This window comes from Anser brachyrhynchus, assembly GCF_964034855.1.
Source record: "Anser brachyrhynchus genome assembly, chromosome: 4".
Lineage (NCBI taxonomy): Eukaryota > Metazoa > Chordata > Aves > Anseriformes > Anatidae > Anser > Anser brachyrhynchus.
The window spans coordinates 38,669,103-38,689,530 of record NC_137698.1 but is presented as its reverse complement, the minus strand read 5'-3'; the positions used below and the strand labels follow the sequence as shown (position 1 = coordinate 38,689,530).

Sequence of the window (20,428 nt, the reverse complement as noted above, 5' to 3'; positions counted from 1 at the left end):
TCGTCTCACAGGCAAGGAGCTTTTAAACCCTGGTTCGATTTTAAACAGCGGGAAATGTAGTTTAATATGTTTTTCAGTAGTGGTAAGAACAGAAAGGGAAAAATAAAGGGAATTGGGAGAATAAATGGCACAGAAAACTGAATGCCGTATCTGCAAAACAGTACGCAGTTTTCACACAGAGCTGATTAGCATGAACCAAAGGGTTTACAAAAGCGAGAAGGATGGTGCTAGGGGGAGAGCAGAACACTGCTGCTAAAACAAAGGCCTTCATCCCTAGCACTTAACGTCCCTTCCTCCCTTGGCTGCTTCCCTCTTTGTGTCTGTTTTCCTAAATGGGAAATCACAACAGCCTCCTTACTCATAATTAGGAGGATAACCCCCATCCCTAACAGGCACGGTCGGCACACCTACTGCGGCCCCCAGCGAGAGGTCTGGGCCAGGAGGGCTCCCAGGGCTTGGCCCCGCTGTGTGTGAGCGTGCTGAAACCCTCGTGCTTCCCTGCGCCGTGCCAGCTCAATCTTCTCCAGTCTGACAGCAGGCTCCCGAGTCACTTCCACAGCGGCTACCTGCGTGGCAGGGGAGCTTCGCTGCCGGAAAACCCTCTCTGGAACGGCTGCAGCCCATTAAGGCGAGCCCAAGTCTGCGCCAGCTCACCTTCACGTGCTGGGCCGTGAGCTCTGGCAGCCCAGGAGCCGGCTCAGAAATGATGAAGCCGTTCTCGCTGCACGGGGAGCTGCTTCTGGAGCAGGGGCAGCTGGGCACAGCGACCTCCTCGGCCGCAGCACAGCAGCTCACGGACACCTGCAGGCGAGGGCCCTGAGAAGGAAGCAGCAGTACCGGGGGACGCCATGGGCCGTGGTCGACGTCAGCACAGACTCCATCGGGCACACACGTGTGTGGGGCACACAAACGTGTGGCTGCGCGCCATCCCCTCGGGGTTCTGTTTACATGCGCCTTACCCCATCCCACCCACATGCAGGGCTTGCAGCCCGTACCGCCTTTTCTCCTCGCTGTTCCCAATTCTTCTGCGTTCACCCCAACTTTTTACAGAGGGGGGTGCCTGTGTAGCAAGTAATGGGCAAACCAGGGAGGGAAGGCTTCTGCCAGCTGTGCCATGCCCAGGCCTGGCATTTCGGCACCTGGGAGGCAGCTGCAGCAGCGGGGTGCGTGGTGGGCACACGCTCGCCCCCTCTTCTCACCCCAGAGGCTCCGCTGGGGACGGTGCGAGCGACTCATCCGGGAGCAGCCGGCTGCCAGCCGGCCACGCTGGCCGTGCTCCTTTGTTTCTCGGTCTTTCTCTCAGGGCCGCGCACAGAGGGAGGCTGAGGCGCGTGCTCAGCAGCTGGGCTCCGTGCCCACAAAGCAAGCAGGGAAGGAGGTGGCTGAAATACCGGCAGAGCAGCTTGCTTGCGGCGAGGGGAAGAGGCAGCGTCAGTGCTGGCGCTGCGCTGGAGATGGAAGCGGGCTTCCCTGGCGAGATCGGGGTGCCCGAGTGAGTACCGCAGGACCAAGTAGTTTGGGTTGTACTTCAAACCTCAAAGCTGTCACTGCTGAACGGTGCCTCTCTGGGGAGGCACGGGGCTGTGGCAGGACTGCCGGCAAAGTAACAGGCACAGGTGTACCCGGAGAGCCAGCAGCACCCCTGCGAGGTGCTCTCAGGCAGCCCCCTGCTGCTGCCCACCTCCAGCACCCCGTAAGTAACCCCGGCTACAGAGGCAGCCCCGGGGCAGGGGGCTCAGGAGAGGGGAGCCCGGCCCACAGAGGCCCAGGTGTGGAGCAGGACAAGCCAGGGTCCCAAGCCAGCGCTCCGGTGCTGCTCGCCCACACCTTTATCCCCCTTGCCCATCCGCACTGATTTTCTTCTGTCCAGAGTTTACGTATTTATGCTTAGCTGTGGCTATGCCCCCCAGACTACGTGGGTCACTGGGGCTCAACAAACGGTTAAGAAGGGGTCGTGCGGATAGCAGCACTCAGACATATATTAACCACAATAACGACTGGAGCCCACTACTTGTACCGCAGAAGGGAAGGAGCAAATTACAAAGCGCCCTCTCCGTTCGGCTGGTGGCCGGTGGCTGCTCCTGCAGCCCTGTTATTTTATTGCCACCATCTTTACGAGTGCCCGGGGAAAGAGCAGTGGCGGCTTTGCAGCCCGCAGGAGCAGCTGTCCTCCCGCTCCGCCGCAGCCGGCGAGCTGACACCAGCGCCCGGCGCTGGGCTTTTCACGGCCCCTCCGCTTCCAAGCGGGGCGGCGAGCGGCACGCGGAGCCACGCGCTGACCCAGGGAGAAATTAGCTAATTGAAGCTGTGCCGCCGGGGCGCTGAACGCCGATCACTTAAATCAATCTCCCGCTTCTTCCCCTCACCCCCATCCCCTTCTCGCCACCTTCCCCGTGCCTCTGTCCCCCGTTCTCCCCCCGCCGCCTCCTCCTCAGCCCCCCCTTTTCCCAAACTGTCTGACTTCTAATCCCTCCAGGGCGATAAAAGCGGGACCGACAACAAAGGGAAGGCGACAGGAAGCCCCGTTATTTATCTTCTGCGCTGTGCCTCCCTCCCTCGGCCCCAGGTAGCTCCCCGGGCAGGGGCCAGGTCCCCCCGGCAGCAGGGTGCCGGCGCTGGATGGGGTGGGAGCGGGCTTCTCCCCCCCCGCGCCCACGAGGCGCTCGTCTTTCTCCCAGCAATTACCGCGGATGATTTATGTGGCCAGTCGAGAGGGCCTGCCAGGGTTCTTATTTCATCTCTGAAAAAAAGGGACTCTGCTGGAATTTTATCAGGGAGCCCGGATTACATTGACAGCTGCCTTTTGTTTTGTTTTTAAAGACCTTCCCTTCGGAGCGCCGCGCGCCGCCTGGAACGAGGGGGGGATGCGACACCGAGCAGAGGGTGTCCTCGGCCCCTCCTGTAAGAGAAAAACCCATTCCCCTCTCTCCGTGCACGTTTTAAGCGAGGCCATTTTTAAGGAGCCGACCGACATCTGAGAACGCTCCCCGCTCCCGTCAGCTCCAAGCAGCGTTTTATTTCACTTGACTGCAGCCACCAAGGCAACAGCTTTTCCTCCCCGGTGCCAGCTGATGGAGGGCAGCGCCGAGCCTCCATCCCCGCACGACAGCAGGCACCGAACGCAGCTCAAAGCACAGCAGCGCACGTGGGCACGGACAGACACACGGACAGGACTGACTGAACCTTCAGCCTGCCGGCAGCAAGGGGCACGAGCGAGTATTTAGCCAAGTCTCTGCCTCCTGCTGTTATTTCCATTAGTGGCCGGCTCCTGCACACCCACCAAAGACATCTAAAAGCGTTGGTCCTTTTCTTGCACGACTTGGGCTCCCTGTAGGTGCTTGCAGGGCCCCGTGTAGCACGGGGACGTACGATTTCTGAAGGTGCAGCTCTGGTCCCGAGAGGGCTCGACCTACACGCTGCGCCTGGAAAACAGTTCGGGGTTTGGTACGGAGCGGGGGGCTTCCTCTGCACCACGGGGTGGGTGCGGGGAGGAGAAGAGCACGGTAATTGCGTGTAAAGAAGCGACCAGGATCACGAAAGGGAGCCGAGCAGCCCAGTGCCGGCACCGGTAAGGTGACGGGAGCGGCGCAGGGCTCACACAAAGGAGAGGCGTGTCGCGTCTCACCGCAAAGGGCTCTGTCAGCCTGCAGCCCCGTCATTTCCCCGGCACACGCTCAAAGCGTTTCCCACAAGTTCGCCTCCCCAGATGCAGGCTCCAGCTTCCGCTGTGCTTCTCTACTGACACGGCCGTCTCTGCGGGTGGTTCTCCGCCCGCCCTCACTGTGCGGAAGGGCTGGACGTGCGTTTGGGGGGAACAAACCAACAGACGGGGTGAACAGTTTTCTTGCTTACTCCTTCCTGCCCCCCATCGCATCGCCACTTCTCCCCTCGCTGAGCCTCTGAGCCCCCAGCTGCCCTGCCCTCTCACCTCACTCTCCCAGGCTTTTTGCCTGTCCCCAGGCATAGCTGGCACTGCAGAAGCGGTGCAGAAAGCAGGCTGAGAAAGGAGAAGGGAGCACAGCCCCGCCGCAAAGCGGCGTTGTGCCTTCGCCAAGCCCCTGACCCAGCTTCGCGGGCTTCTGCAGCTTCCTAGCGGCGCAGCTACAGCCGTACGGCACGCTGGGTGACACGCAGATGTGTCCTCTTTGGCTGGGGCTGCAGGAAGGTGAAGACTGACACAGCCAGGATGTTCTCTGCGCTTAGAGGGAGAAGAGGAAAACAAAATCAATGTCGGAAACCAGCGGAAGTTGACCGCTGTGGACCCGTCCTTAGCACAGCCTCAGTAAAAGCGTTCGGCTGCCCCAGGACCTTTTTTTGTAGGTGCTGTGAGACGCTGGCTTGTTCAGGGCACTGTTATCTTGGTCAAAGCAGCACCCTCAGCACCAGTGCCTGAATCCCAGCCCCACTTTCAGAGCTAATAGAAGAGCAGTCACATCCCCGAGGCCGTAATTAAGCACCTGAGGAAAACAGGTGGATTTTTCTGAGGTCTTAGTGCCTCTGACTGATAAAGATACTGCTGCTCCTGGGACTCGCATCCCTGAAAAACCAAGGCTACTCCTAGGGAGCTACCCAATGCTGGAGGCTGCTGTTTGGGAACACGAGCAGCAGCCACCAAGGTGTGCCAGCTGGTGGGGGCACCGTGCCCCGTACCCTCCTCCTGGCATCAGGGTGAGTGCTCTGGCATTCAAGGACCAAGGCAGTGCCTTCACCACCAGCCTCGCAAAGATTTCACCAAGACCAGCCGCTCCTCCCCATCCCCGGCCACGTTTGTCGCTTCGATAAATGAGGAGAGCTGCATGCTCTCTGTCACATGAAGAGGGTTATGCTAATGCTATGCTAATTGGGCGCATCCACGCGGCCCTGTTGTAGGGCTGCTTGCCGGTGCCCAGGCCTTCCCCACGCTGCAGGAAGCGTGGCGGCGAGGTGGCACGGGGAGCACGGCGAGGATGACGAGTGTAATGCGGGGAGTCCAGCATCACTGAGAGAAAGGGCGAGCCCTGGTTCCCCTGGGCGGGCTCTGTTCCCCCTCCAGGTCAGTTTCCCCCCGGTGCAAGCCTTGGCAAGGCTGCCAAGCTCTCAGCCCCAGAAATAGCGCGTCAGGCAGCCGAAAAACCAGCGGGGAGGGGGAGACGCAGATAAAAATAGCGAGAAATGTTGATTGCATTGTTACTGCTTCAATTAAGCTCAGACACTTCAGCCTGATGAGTCAACAGCAATGACAAGAGGGCACGGCAAACAGGAGCGACCGCAGGGCAAAATGGGTTTACCAGCCCCATCAGCGCGGAAGGCAGCAAGGTGCCCAGGCAGTAACCCCCCCACGAGCGGGGCCAGTGCTGCACCCCCCGGCTCCGGCTTTCCTGCCGTGAGCTGGCAGAGCAGGGATTGTGGTCGGGGCGGAGGCACAAGCACAGCGTGTGCTGGGTGAGAGGGAGGCCAGGGAGAGGCTTCCCTGCGGTGGGGCGGGAGCAGCCACCAGCTGCTCTGGTCGTCCCCTCTTTGCGGCTCTGAGCGGCAGAGGGCAGGCTGGCAGGCAGCTGGGTGGAAGGCAGGAAAAACTCTCTGGTGACCTTTGGGCTCAGAAATTACTGCTGCGGCTGTCTGTGTCGCCCACTACATAAAGACGTCTCTGAAAAGAAAGGCAGAGAAGCAGTTGGTCACAACTTCAAACGGCCCGTCTCGCCACCGCGCCGCGCCCTGGAAAACGTTCACCTCCCTTTGCGAAGCGGTTTACAACGCACACCGCCGGCGTTTATTTCATGGCCTTGCAGCTCGTGCCCCAGCTGCACGGCACGACAGGCTCGCAGGTAAAGGCTTCCTCAGCTCAGGATCTTCTCTCTGGCAGCAGCCAGCCGTGAGCGCTTAGGCAAAGCGTAAAAGGAACAAGGGGAAGAGTACAGCGAGCCTTCCCCTGGGAGCCCTCCCAGCTTCCAGCAATCAGAGGATTAGGAGCCTCCCGTGCTGGAGACTGCATCTGTCTAGCACGCTCTCACCGTCGGCTGCAAACCTCTCCTCCGTGCATTTATCCCGTGCCTTTTACGCACAGCCCCTGCAACAGCGTGCGGCGGGGAATTCTGCGCATTAAGGTGGGAGACAAAACAAAACAAAGCAAAGCAAAGCAAAACTTCCTTTTGCTTTAAAGCTGCTGCCCACTCCTGTGCTGCTGGAGTGCTCCAGAGACACTACAAATCTTGTGCTCTTTTTTTCTTGATGCTGGGGAGACCTCACGTTTGCTGCAGTTCCACCTGTGCCTCCTTTGCTGAGCCGCTCTTCAGGCGATTCCCCCCTGCCCGCAGCTGGCTAGACATCCACCGACTGGGGCAGGGATAGACGACTCTACCACGATGCTCTGCTTAGCTTAAAGAGGTCCCTTCTGAGCCTAGAGGCCCGTCCTTTGCAGGGCTCGGGATTCCCGTGCCCACCAGCAAGGCGCAAGCATCGCTGCCGGCTGCCTCCGGCTCCTTTTCCGAGGCAGGAGGAGCCCTGCCGGGTGTGGGGCTGACTGGGGTGGGATTCAAGGCACCAAGAGCCATCCCCCACCAAGCACCCCTACCCCAAATGAGTGCACCTGACCCCTTCCCACAGCACCGGGGGGACAAACCGCACGGCCGGCTGCACCGCGGGGACGCGGCTACCTGCTGCTGGGACACGAGCCTGCCAGGGAGGAAGGGAGCTGGCACGGGATCAGAGCGAGTCGAGTTCGAAAGTCCTCGGACCGTGTGTTTGCACATGCACGGGGCCAGATCCAAGGCTCGCAGTCCTTCTGGTAGCTGTTCATCAAAACATTTGCACTGCCAATGCGGACAGCGTTCATTAAAATCTATGTTTAGTTTGCGAGGATCACGCCAGACTGTTCAAATAAATGACCCACCGAATTAATCTCTTTTCCTAATGCTATCTCCTGATATTTGGGATGACTTCATGCCAGATATCCTGCTGAAGAAAAGCGCGGCGGGCTGGGGGAGGAGCAGAGAGGGGCTGCTCAGGGGGAGAGCCCAGCCTGCATTCATTCCTCCTCGCTCCCTTGCGAGTCCCTTTCCATCACGCTACTGAGCGCAACACAATTAGTGAAAAGGGCCCGTTTTTCCTCCAGGAGCCGAGGTCCCAAAAAGGTACGGCTTCAACATCATTAGCAGTTCATCTTCTTAAACCTCCGGGCAGCCCCTAGGCAGATCCCCTCACGCAAGCCCCGCACCCCTCCCCCTTTTTGGTGTCTGCTTATCAAACTAATGAAGCACAACCAGACTGAAAGGTCTTGGGGTAGAAGACAGCAGCTTAACCATGATTCAGTACATGTCCCTTCCCCTCCTCCTCTTTATCAAATAAAGCAAGCAGAATTTCCTACACTTAAATGGAAGGGAGGAGGAAGGAAGGAGGCTGAGGGGAGGGAGACGTTTGTCTAGTAATTCCCTGCAGAAGGAGATGTCTGTTTACTTTCTTTGACTGAGCACTTGCATATTAAAAAGCCCCAGCTCCTTAGCGGGCAGGATTTAGCAGCGCCGCGGCTTCCACCGACGGGGCAGAGCCGGCGATGCCTGCTCCAGGTATCCGGGGGATAACACCTCGTCCTGCGGCCTTCCCCTCGTCCTCCTCCGGGGCTGCTGGGTGCAGGCAGCCAGCCGGAGGGTGCTGCGAGCTCAGCACCACATGGTGGGAACGATGCTGCATGTGCTCCAGCCCCAAAATGAGAACAGCCCCGGCAAAAGGGATGAAAAGCACAAGGAGGCTCCATTAGTGTCCTGCCATTCGGTGGGAGCCGGAAAGGCGATTTCCAGCTTTAGGTAAAAACACATAAACATCTTTCATCGTGTCACCGTCCTAAATATAGGTGATTACTTCAAGGCAAGTGGAAAAGAAAAAAAGAGAGGAGGAAAAAGGAGCCCTGTTCTCATACCCCTCGGGCTCAGAGGCATGCTTTTAAACGTGTTTGCAAAGACATTTGTGCATGTTGGCGATAACCTGCTGTTCGTCTGAAATCGAGGAACACGAACACTAGGTGCTGTGAGTCAGCTCCTGTCACGGTGTCAGCTCTCTTCCTTCTCCTGGGTCGGCAGGAAAGGGCTTTGGGAGTAAAAGTCCTTCTTCACACTGCAAAATACGGCTTCTCGTCAAATGAACTGGATATACTTTAAAGAGAGTTTACTGGGGATAACTTGTTGTCACCAGCGCTTGTTGCGGTGTGAGTGCCTGCTGCCGAGGGACCAACACGCCGCCTCCAGTTCGGGCTGCCAGAGAGCGCCTTCCTTTAGGCCCCAACAGAAACTCCCCCTGACATGAGCCCGTCCCGCATTTGCAGCACCAGGCTTGTTTCTTCTGAGACAAGGCAAGGCTCAATCGATCTACCGCATCTGCTTTGAAATCTTACTGCGTTGGAGAGACTTAAAACCCCACCCCTAAGTTTTGTCTCTAGAAAGGCAGGGACCAGATGAAAACAGCCGAAAATCCCATGCACATATCAGCCTCATCACAGAGCAACCACGCAGACTGCAACGTTGACCGGAACCCAAGGAACATACAAGATCATTTTTTAAACAAATTTAAAAAAATCTTACAAATGACAGGTTTCAATTTCCCACTAATGTAGATTAATGGTCGTTTCCATCCATGCATGTGGGATCAGCGTTGGACTAGAGCAGCAAAAAGAAAAACAAACCAACAAACTGGACACGGGTGGCTCAGGGAAGTCCTCCCTGGTGGGCGTGAGGTTTGCAGGGAGCCAGCCCTGACACTGCTCAGTGGAAATCCACCTGCAGGCATCAGCAGCTCCACCAGAGAGTGACACCCGTGCGCCTGGTCCTGTTTGCAGGTCCGTGGGCCAGCCGGCTTAGCGAGGTCGCAGGCCTGGGCCGTGCTCTCCTGCCTTTTTCTCTCAGCTGTTTGCTATGCAGAAATAAGCAGCGACCAAAAATAACAGCACAACAAAAGCAAGGTGGCGTCAGACAGCAAGGCACCCGTGGAACCTGCACAAATCTTTCTCCGGTTCAAACCTGGGCTGTGCCACATGTGAAATTGAAGCCAGTGCCTTATTCTGGCCTTGTTTTGTCCAAAACGCTCCAGAATCGGTCCAGCTGGGACTGGCATCCTCTCAAGGGCCCGCGGCCAAAAGCAGACGTAGGTGTCTCCTGCTGGGACCCCCAGGTTTGCTGGGACCCCAGGGCTGGCAAGAACAAGACCAAGCAGCTGCTCACATTTTAGCTGCCCAGAGCCATCCCTGCCCCTCGCTTTCCCTAAGCACCGTATACAAGAACAGAAACACTTAAAACGGTTTTGTGGAACTCCACAGTACCTGTGCAGACCAAAAAAGACACCTCCTTGTAACTGCTGGGAAGTGCTGGAAACCACTCTGCCTCTTCCACAGAGGACCCACGTCTAGCAAAGAGTCTCCCAGTATCATTTCTCTCCGTGATGCCACTTCCAACCACTACTTCAATCAACAGGTAGCTCCTGAGGGCTACGCGCAGTGTCAAAACCGCATACTCTTTGTCTCACTAAGTACCTGCTGTTTAAACCATCAGAAAAAATACCCCGCTTTCAGCTCCATAACAAAATTTGCTTTTTTTTTTTTCCCTCAGATATTCTTGCACTACAGGCTACCTCTCATGCTCTCATGCTTCATAACACAGTATTAGACACAGAGGAATGTGCGCAGCAGTGTTTGTAAAAATTGCTGAAATTTTACAGTCTGAAAAGATTTCTCCAACGCCATCCTAGCCCCGTGGATGTACCCAGCTGACCTCGTGCATGTAAAGGCTGCTAAGGTAGCTCTGGTGCCCTGCATGAAGGGAGCTTGCCGGGCTGGCGGGCATTGTGCTCACTGACCTTCAAGCAAGCACAGGAGTTGCTCGGTGCACATGCCTGCACCGGTGAGAACAGCTTTATGAACACGTGGCAGGTAGAGAAACCCACTGCAGGAGGGATTTGCTTCTCAGGGCAGGCACCACCTGGACTGACAGTTCTCTCTCACGTTCCTTTATGGCTCTTCTTTGTAAGATGTATACACGAAGCTCCAGACCAAACCCAAATGTCTGTGAGCTTTGAAAGCTCTTCTCAGCCACTCCACGGCTTGAAAGGAAAAGCTGAAGAAGACATGGAGCCAATTCTTAGTCCACAGTGTAAAGCATTGCAGAGGATTCTTCTGAGTTACAACGCTGTTCTCGGAGGTTTAACACACCCAGCGTATTTACACTCCGCTCTCCATTACCATGCTGCTTAGCCTCTTCAGCATTTTAGCTCAAGGTGAAAGCTTACTCCTCCCTGCACAGAAGACCTGCTTCTTACCATCGGTACTGCGTGTACCTCACCGCTGTTAACGCTCAGAAGACGTGCACCCTGAAGTTAAGCCTGCTGAGTCAAAACCGGGCGAACTAATGGGAACTTTGTCATCAAGGCTACCCTGGGGAAACACTGCAGCTCTTCAGGAAATCTGTGTGAAAACAAACCGCAAATACACGCGGGCACAAAACACACGCACACAGGGATTGTATAAACAATTTGACCGTGAGCACACCGACACACTAACGTATTTGTACAAAGAAAACACCCAGAGGCACCAGGAACACAAGCATCTCTAAATGCTCTCCCTGTTTGTGCTGTCATTAGGTTTCTCCCCCTGGTAGCTGGTGCCTGGTGGTGGTGTTTCGCCCCTCCGTGGCCTGCCTGAGCTGTGAGCGGAGCTGCAATTGGCTTGGAGGCCAAGAGGAGCCTGGCCTAGCATCTCCCTTTGTTCCCCGCCATGGCACGGGGTGCTGGCAGGTGGCAGGTAAAATACAGAGGGGCCAGGAGCTGCATGGACATGGCGAGCTAAAGGAATGAAAACCTGCACAAATATGGCCTGAAAACGTGTCTCAGAAATCTTAAGGGGAAAAACCACCACGAACTGGAGAGTTATCCAGCGTCCAACACAGATGAGCTTGCGCTAGAAAATGAGAACCTGGAAACGAGGTCCAGGATTTGCCCCCTTTTAAGTTTAGTGAGGCTGTTTGGATTGCAGTGCCTCGCTGAGTCAGACAGGCATCTTTCTGAGACTGCCTGCTTTGTCGTCAGCTTGTGTGCATTATCACATTGTAATCAGTCCAATATCCCATCTCTTATCTAAAATGTAAATACTAATTTGAGGGTTCAGGGAGAACACAGCTATTTTATTTTCGGTTTAAAAAAAAAAAAGAGAGGAGGAGGCCGGCATCATAACAGTAATTTATGATTTTCCTGGTGTATTATCATCGGGTAATAAGAGCAACTTGAAACTGCCAATTATCTCATAAGAGGGGTATCACCTTTTCTATTTTGAATGACTCCATCGATAAATGCAGGCTCTGCTTGCTAACACTCCGTCACATAATCAGTGGCCTTCCAGCGGGAGAGACGAGAGCACGAGAAGGAGAGAAAAACAAGCAGCAAAGAGACGAGCGCTTCGTGCGAGCCGAGCCCGGGGCTCAGCAGCAGCAGCAGCAGCAGCGTGGAGCAGGGGAGGAGGAGGAGGAAGAGGAGGAGGAGGAGGGGGCTGGGAGGAATCGCCCCGAGCAGCCGGCAGGTCACACACACACTGTGCAACAGCAAACGGGGTTTACAAAGAGACATCTGTTCCATTACTTCGATGCATTGTGGCTAATTACATCCTGGCCCGTCTGTGAAATGACAGCCACTTATTCTCCAGTGAACCGTAAAATCTGTACATGTTCGGTGCGGGCAGTGGGGAGTAAGAGGAGTGCTGGGAGTGGGGAAGGGGGGGAAGGATGGAGCAGGGACTGGGGGAAAGGTGCAGGAGGAGCACCAAGGACGTACCCAGCGCCTCTGCGGCCACGGTGGTGTCGGTTGGGAAGCAGCAAGAGAAGGAAAGCCACTCCAAAAGGCAGGCCCTAATGCAGCACTGCCATTCCGATGCCATTTTGATGCAGGGCCGTGGTGCCTGCTCTGCCCCCAGACTCCTCTCCCCAGCTTTGCCTTTGCTGAGGGAGCGTGACGGTGCCAGCAGAACCGTCCGGCAGGTTTCTGCAGCCTTTCTGCCATTGCTGTTTCTATCTCCCTTACCTGCTGGTCTGACAGCTTTGTTAGAGGTTATTATCCCCTACACCAATTTAATTTTAGCCTTGGATGAATTGAAAACAAGGACTTATCTCCCACCACCTCCCACAGATTTTTTAGAAATCTGAAGGAAGCTGCAAGAAAATAAATCTCGTCTCTACTTTTCCACATACCAAAACGGGCCCTGTGCTCAAGCACGATTGTAAACCACTCAGTCAGATAACACAACACAAATCAGATTTCAAGACTGAGTACGCAACCCGAGGTACAGCATCCAGCACCATTCTAGCTAATAAGGGTTAAATCCCGATCACGGTAGGTCCTGGCAAAAAACCTACAAACTTTCCAGTAAAGCTGCATCAAACGTCAAATGAGACAAAGGCTGCAAAGGTTTGAAAGGGTTTTTTGCTAGGGGAGCAGTGGTTTGGCTTGACACTAGAGCAGAGCTCTTGTGAGAGCATCTCTACCTGCAGCTACTTCTGATCCCGCATCCTGCCATACCCCTGCTGCGACGACTTCTCAGAGCCGTGATGTTTTGGTGGCTCAGCTGAACGGAGCACCGAGGCGGTGTAAGCAGCCTGCCAAACTGTTAAGGTGGCAATTAAAAGAAATGGCTACATGGTTAAGAGAGAAGTGCAGACTAGAAACAAAGACTGGCTGCTCAATGACAGCTGATCAGCTCTATAACCAGAGGCACTGCTTTTGTTCCAGGACTTCCCTGTGAAAGCCTCACCTCTCCGCTAATGCAATTAAAGCTTGTGGATTAGGGCAGAATTTGCTCAGTGTGATGAATTGCTCACTCCCAAAATTGAAGTAAAACTAAGTGCCGTGCACAGGGAAGGAAAGTAAGGAGGACTGCTCGTATCACCTACAAGCTGAAGCTGTAGAAATCTGCTGAGGTCTAGAAACAGAATTGCAGCAGCCAAACTAAAGAGAACTAGGATGCTTTGGGATGGGATTTCTTCCTGCATTTGGTTACAGGCTAAGAGGGACATATTAATCCATCTAAATCCCTGACCGCACCATATCCTGCAGGTGTTACGGCCATTCAAGGTGGTCAGATCTAGAGGGGAAGAAAAATACAATTAATCTCCGTTCACTTGCACGATACACAAACAGATGCAGAAAAAGGGAAGCACTGTAGGCAGCTGGTTTGTGTTCACAGCTTAAAGCAAAACCACCTGAGGCTGAAACACCAGGAAAAGTAGCACAAGCGTGATGTTTTTGCTTCAACTTTAAAACTAGCCTCTGTAGATGTTGGCAAACCAACATAACTGGGAAAAAACGCATTGGGACCTAGTGTTCCTGCCAGGTTGGGAGTAAAAGTAACTGGAAAATTTAATGGATTTTTCATTAAAACGCTCACCACTTCCTCCAATTTTTGGTCTGCATTCTGTGGTTTCTGTTTTAATCCTCCTTTCCTGACAAAGGCTTCAGTACTTCTTAGGGCCAGAATGAATATTTATAGTCACCTCATTCGCTAAACGCAGGTCACAGCCTCTCTGGCAGTAACCTGTGCACGGGGCTTGTAACATCTGGTTGTGGTCAAGCAGGGACCCTGTGGCAGGGCCTCGCAGAGAGCCCCGAGCTTTGCCTGGGGCAGCTCTGGCTGTGGGAGGCGAGCAGTGCCCCCGGACCTCCCTCCCTTCCCTCCACGAAGGCAGCAGCAGCAGCACCTTAGCCCTGTGCTGAGCAGAGCAGTGTCTTCAGAGTGGCCAGGGCAGCTGGCCAGGGTTTTGAAGGGTTTCTCCGTGGGTAGATGCAGAATCCCCTCTGAGCCCTGCTAGCAGTTGGCACGTGCCCCAGTTGGCAAAACTCCGTAAAGCTCTTCAGAAGCACCCGATTTGACTGACAGATTTAAAGCAAGGGGCTTGATATCCCTGTACTTGACAAAACCTGGAAAGCAATTAAAATGCATCTGGGGAACTGAATGGTGTCAGTCTAACTCAGAATGGATGATACATCCATCTCACCAATTTCACTGCACAACAGGCAACCGGAGAAGGCAAACCAAGGGGAAGGAGAGGGCTGAGTGAGCTGAATTCAATCTTGCGGTGGGTTCTTCTGCCGTAACAGCTGGCGCTTAGTCTATGGATAAATACAGGATTTCATTTTCCATGGACATCAGGCTGCCTCTCCTCACCAGCCCTAAACTCACCCTCACAAAAGAAAAGCTTAACAGAAAAAGAAGCTCACAGTGTGTAACTCTACAAAGAGCTTACAAGGACGGATTTATAGTAAATTAATATCACCAGCAACCATATAGCTCACAGAAGCTCGCAGCCTTTTGGTGTAAACTGTGATTTAGTTGGCTAACACATTAGGTGTAAGATCCAGAGACCTCAATTACGGTCTTCCTTCCCTGCTTGTGCAGCTGGAACCTCCTCCCCACACTGCCTTAACGATGAACTTAGCTTCAGCCTTGTTTTTGTTGTATGTATTGACCTATAGCTTCTGATCATTCATCTGCACATGATCTTCTTATCTTCTTCACAGCGTCTTAGCCTGCTCTGGTGTCTGAAGCACTAAATGTTTTACGGTAGGTTATCACAAGTTCAACTTAATGAGAATCAAGAAAGCGCACTGGGTGCAGGCCCGGGGTTTATCCTGAGTTCATTCTGATCTGAAAAGATTAAAAGGTATATCCCCCTCCTCTATTTTATTTTTCACTTGCCTTTCACATTGTATATGGACACCCAAGGTGAGCTTTTCCTCTCTTCTCCGGCAAAAGCTACAACAACTGGAGGAGAGCACATGGGTGACATCACAGGAGTCAAAAGTGAAAAATGAAGCAATGGGAGAAGGAAGGGTTTTTAATCATTCCATTTAAAATGCTGCTTCCCCCTGAGTTTGTGTAGTGTGAATTCTTGCTCATATCTATTTCAATAAGGAATGAAAAATTTGTAACAAAGGACATCTGTTCTGTAAATGCAAAGCTTCCAGCTCTTCAATAAAGATGAAAAAACGTCTCTGAGACTTTCAGGAGCTTCTCTGTCAGAAAGCAGAGATATTCTTGAGACCTATAAGGCAAAGTAAAATACACCTGCTCTCTTTGAGAATCCATCCTTCTCCCCCTACAGTTGCCTGATGTGAAAGCTTTTCAAGCCATTTTTCCCAACTATAAAATAAAGGTGACCAGCTAAGGGTATTAAAGACACAGCTCTATGCTTCCCCTTAGGTAAATTCTTCAAAGACAAGGGAGGTATGACTGTGCAAAAGCTGAAAGCATTCCCAACAGGCAGCTGTAAAGACCAAAGTGCTAAATTCCTCCCCTGAGAACATCCATTTCTTACAGGGAGGTGCCGCCGTTACGAGGCTTCCCGGTTACACCCTCCTCAGAGCTCCTGAGCTGGTGACACTTGTCCCCGAAGTAGGGCAGATGTATGCTCTGATCTTTTCTTGGGGGAGAAGGCAGTAAACCAACTGCTACTTCTTCCCTGTTGCCTGGCTGTAGTGCTGCTACCAAGGTGATCGGAGAGCAGTGCATTAAGAAACTGGATGGAAAGAGGAAAACAATCACTTTGCCTTCAAGAAAAGGACTGGAGGGGGTATTTGTCTTTAAATTTGAAGGTTGACACAAGCAGCATTTGAACTGCCTGTTAAATACTAGTCCCTCACCCAACAGAGTAATGCTGGTAGAGAACTGGTTAGCTTGGGCCTTTGGAAGTTCGGTATAAAAAGGACAGGGAAGAAAACTCTGGGAATAGCTATCAGTTAACAAGCCAAAAGAGGAACAGTTTTAGGTACATGAATGTGATGCTAACTAAGAAAAACAAAACCTGGAAGAGGCATTAAGAATATGCGTGCACATACACAAAATATACGGGGCTGCTACTTGCGTAACAGCTCGGATCTCTGCAGTCAAGTGCTAGGCCTTCTGTGCACAAATGCTACCTGCAAGTAAATATGACTTGAAAACACAGAGCAAGGCAAATTGCACATACTTCACAGATACATGCAAAAGCGACAAGTTCCAGAAGCTTCAGAAAAGCTATCCCAGGAAACAAATGAAACGCACACGCAAAGCTGTAGCAGAAATAACGCCTCATGTGTGAGCCTGCGGGCCCTGAGCTGGGGCTGAGGGGAGCAGGGAAGAAGCGGGGCTGTAGTCTGACAGAGGACAGGCTGAGCCTTCCTCTTCTGAAGTACCCATAAAAACACACCATAAATACCACAGACGGCATGCTATCTGACTTGGGCCTGCCACCACACGGCACCAAGTGATGCCACGTACTTGGATTTATTTGGTCAGTGGCAGGGGCGCTAAGTGGGCTAACAGGAAGCCCGTTGGGAAGGTCTGTCCATAGAAAGCATGTTTCAAGGAATTCAATGTGCCCCTGAGGTGGCTTGGAGGAACGGCCTGTGCTTAGTTCTGATCTGTACACCAGGAGGTGGTGGCACAGCTGGGCTGCCCGGGGCCTCCGAGGTGGCACCGACAGGAAGGGACGGGAGCTCTGCCTCCAGCCCTTGGCCACTGGCCTTAGTGCTCGGGCTTCCAGGGTGTAACGCTTGATTACCAAAACGCGTGCTGCCAGAATAAAAAGCATGGGTTTGGGTCCCTCCATGAGGTCGGTTTCCAGGAGCTGCAAGCTCCCCTTCCCAGAGGTGCAGCACACGCAGGGCTGGACTGCGAGTGCCCTGGGCCTGCTCCACGCCTCGTCTAGTGGTTCACAATTAGCATCACTCTGGCCACAATTAGCATCTCTTGCTTGTGAGAGACCCGAGTCATTAGCCAGCATGGAAAGTTAATCACCTGTCCACCATTACAAAAGGGACGGTCCCTTCAGGAGGAAGGTCACTGGCTGGGATCACTGGGGGACAATGTCTGCTCTCTAAATGGTGCCCCCTGAATAAATCAACCTCCAAATCCCAGGGCTTCTAAACCTTTACAAACACAAACACTCAGGAAGTATATACACTAAAAAATGACCCAGAATAAATATGTCTCCCTCTGAGCCCCGGCTTTGGGATGCCATCTCTCCGGTTAACCCCTCCCTGCCCAGGTTCCCTGCCTGCCTCACGGAGCGCGTTTTGTTGTTCCCATAGTACATTATTTGTTGAAATAAATATGGAAATAAGGCAGAGCAAGACAGCCAGACTGAAATAAATTCATCACTCATGGGCTCTCAAGGGAAGGAAACCGCGCATTTTTTCTAAATGATTATTTCTGAAGCACTGAAGGAATGGCTATATCACTAATGAGGCCAGTGCTCCATGACTGCTGATTATAAATGACCTAAAAAGAGACAAGGGGATGGTGTATGTATGTATAGGGGGATGGGGAAAGAGATGAATTGTTCTTCCTCAGGATCTGGAATCATCTCCCCAGGCTCCTCAAAAGTCTGAGAGCATCTGTGGTTCACCACAAAGACAGGCCTGGCATATTTACAGCCGCACGAGGAAGTTTGGGCTGCAGCATTGTGCTATGCTAACAAGTAAGCACACGATTCCTCTCCTCCCTTGATAGGTCACTATCTGTTCGCTGCAATAATAATTAAAAAGGAGAACGAGCCCTCTCAGTTGCCCCAGGGTCTAAATTACAGGTCCTGCAGGTTGATGCAGTCCGACTGGAGGCAAGAGAAGGCTAAAGCCAGGAATAAGATTCACTTGTGTCTTCTCTCACTTGCTAATTCCCATGGAAACAAGCAACTCGCGACAAATGACTAAAGGATGCTTGCAAAAATCTTACTCATATGTTTTGCTGGCTACCTTCCCCCACACCTTCAGGCTGAATGATTACAGATGCATCACGCATGCAGCAATCCTAGAGCATGGCTGATTTCTGAACAGGACAGGATGGCCACATGCAAAGGTGGTCAGGATGCAAGCCAAAAGCAGCAAAACCGGCAGAGTGAATTCAGAGAAAAATACGGCAATTTTCCTATAGAGAGCTGCTGCTTTCAGATTCCTCGTGGTATTATTTATATCACACGATATGTAGAAGTGACAGCATCCAGAAGCAAAAGATAAACTAAGGGACAGCTTCTAACACATAATGTGACCTACTACCCAAATCTGAGGGTACTGAGAAGATGGGATTATGCTTGTTTATCTAATGGGGTTTTATTTCAGTTTGTTTTATGAACAGAAATTTCCCAGGACACCTTGAAGAACAGAGATCCGAAAATGGGCTTCTGCAGGAACTCAGACAAAGGAGCCCTGACAGATATTAGATAGATTATAGTCATGCACCACTGCCAGAGGTTTTCCAACACTTTTTAAAGACTGACCCTTTCCTTTTTGCAGGCAGCAATGTCCTCTTGCAAAAGCTGGTGGGGTCTGGGAGAGGCAGCTTTGCTTCTATCCAAACCCTTCCAGCTTGCACATTCACCCATGGTAGCAAAGCAACACACTTGCAGAACTGCAGCTCAGGCCAGGGCTCCTATCTCACTTCTATTCTCTGTTTTAGCTAACTGGAGGGGCTCATCACGTAATAGTTACTGCAGCCTCAGTGGGGAGTTGCAGATGATCTTCTCCCCCTCAGGAGAGGGACCATTTCCTTGGAGCCTGGGATCGCTCTGTGAGCTCTGTGGGGTCCTGCATCTTTACAAAAGCCTAGGGCACGCTGGCCAGAAAGGTGAGACTTGGCACAGCTGCTAAATCCAGAGGGAGGGGAAGAAAAGTTGAACCAAGTTTCTCTCTTTCTCCCAGGTCATTTGTCACAGGCCTTTATAGCTAATAACCTCTCTGTAAAATTTATAAGCCAAGTTAGAGAATTACAGAATAGGGAAATAATTCACTAATAGCCTGTATAAGGTGGTTTAGAAATCTGGTAGGAAAGAACCACAATATATTAAATTTTCCAGGTTTCAGAAGTTACTGCTGTAGCTGCAACTCTTTTTAACCCTGTCAAATTCAGCTGGCTGACGTCTACATAAGAGTTGAGCCACTTCTCTCAGAGATATTCATGCTGCGACATGGACCTGCCAACCAGTTCTGTACCATGGATGCTGGAGCCAGTTTCCAGTTCCTCCCCCGAGGTGTTAACAGATGGGGTTCCCTTCCCTCTCATCACGCAAGCACCCCACTACAGGCAAGTAGACCTCATTTGCTTTTCCAAAGGCCTTGGGCTATTCCCCCACAGAAGGTAACTCTGACAGGAAAGTGAAGATCATACCGTAGCTTACGCTACTTCTGTCCCCCTTCCTTGATGCAGGGAGCACGAAGAAATCAGAGCAGATGCTGTATCGGTAACATTTCTGAACTACTCTAATGAATCTGACCTCATGGTGAAGCTTTAAAAGTGTAGTGGCGTGTCAACGTAAACAGCTAAAACTAGTGTCAAGTCAAGTGGTAACACGGCCACCGCTGTTTTTTACAAGCATCGTGTACTTAGCAGATAAAAATGAGCATCCTATCAAAGCCTTCCGCCAGGCGCCCTTATCACCGGCGAGAGGAAACAATGCCCCCGTATGATCGGTGTGACTCCGTGCCAGTGATAGGGAGCCCAATTTCTTACAAGCTGTCCATTAGGATGATGAAGAGACTAATAACCACCACACACGGGTTTTTATCTTTTCTTTTTCTTCTTGTTGGTCCACTGGCAACTGCTAATAGCTTTCCAGGGCTCCTTTAAATAAACAGAACTAATTACTCTGCACAATGACACCACGGCTTACAGACAACTAATTATGTCATGGAGGGCTTTCTTAACATGCACATTTATTTGCACAGGGCCACGTCTAACGTGCGGCAAATTTATTCAGTCTTTATGCTATCAGCTGGTACCAAAATAACGCTGAACACACAGCAGATCCAGATTGCAGAACTTTAGCAGGCAAGCTCTCCCAGGAGGCTAAAAAACAACACATGGAGCACGCATATTACCGAACATGTGTAGCAGTGCCGCTGCTAGCCTCCTGCGCATTTAATATAGCGCCATGGCACAGACTGAAACTGTTGTGTAAATAAAGCGCGGCTTTTCCTCGCCCGTGTTTGCTATATGTTGAGCAGACAATCACTACTTGCTATGCCTTATGCCCTGACAACATGCCTTGATAAAGGAATAATGGAAATCCTTGTCCAAAAAAGCACAGAAGCGAACAGATGGACAACATAAAAGACAAGATACACTGGGAAACTGTTCCACCACTATGAGAAGAAGAAAGAGAGAAGTTAAGTGGCTCGCTGTGTGCCGTGCGACCGGCTGTGTTACCGGCTGGAGGCAAACTTAGGGTTTCCGGACACCTACTCCCTTGCTAGACAGAGGATAGTGTCAAACTGAGACCAACTTTTTTGTTTTAAATACACTTTGCAGACAGATATCTAACCGACAAGACAGGATTATACCGAATTATTCAAAGTGGATGTGATTGAATGCCTTTTTGAGCTCCTGAAAATCTAAAAGGGCTTTGTTCTTTAAAGCAAGATGCTGGGTGACATAAATTTTTAAGGTGTGCAGCCCTTCCTC

The 20,428-nt window shown here is 52.2% G+C and overlaps 1 protein-coding gene and 1 long non-coding RNA gene across 17 annotated transcripts in view; both read right to left on the bottom strand.

The window, feature by feature from the left end:
* MAML3 (mastermind like transcriptional coactivator 3) overlaps nucleotides 1–20,428 on the bottom strand; it is a 273,944-nt gene that overhangs the window by 39,992 nt on the left and 213,524 nt on the right. The gene's annotated exons all lie outside the window — the stretch shown is intronic.
* The window catches only part of LOC308194750, a 31,494-nt gene continuing 16,224 nt past the window's right edge, over nucleotides 5,159–20,428 (bottom strand). The window contains exons 1-2 of the long non-coding RNA XR_013950831.1: nucleotides 6,633–20,428; nucleotides 5,159–5,626 (exon numbers count right to left, since the gene is read on the bottom strand). The exon at nucleotides 6,633–20,428 is cut by the window's right edge and continues 16,224 nt beyond it. This is a non-coding gene — a long non-coding RNA (uncharacterized lncRNA). The remainder of the gene's footprint in view (nucleotides 5,627–6,632) is intronic.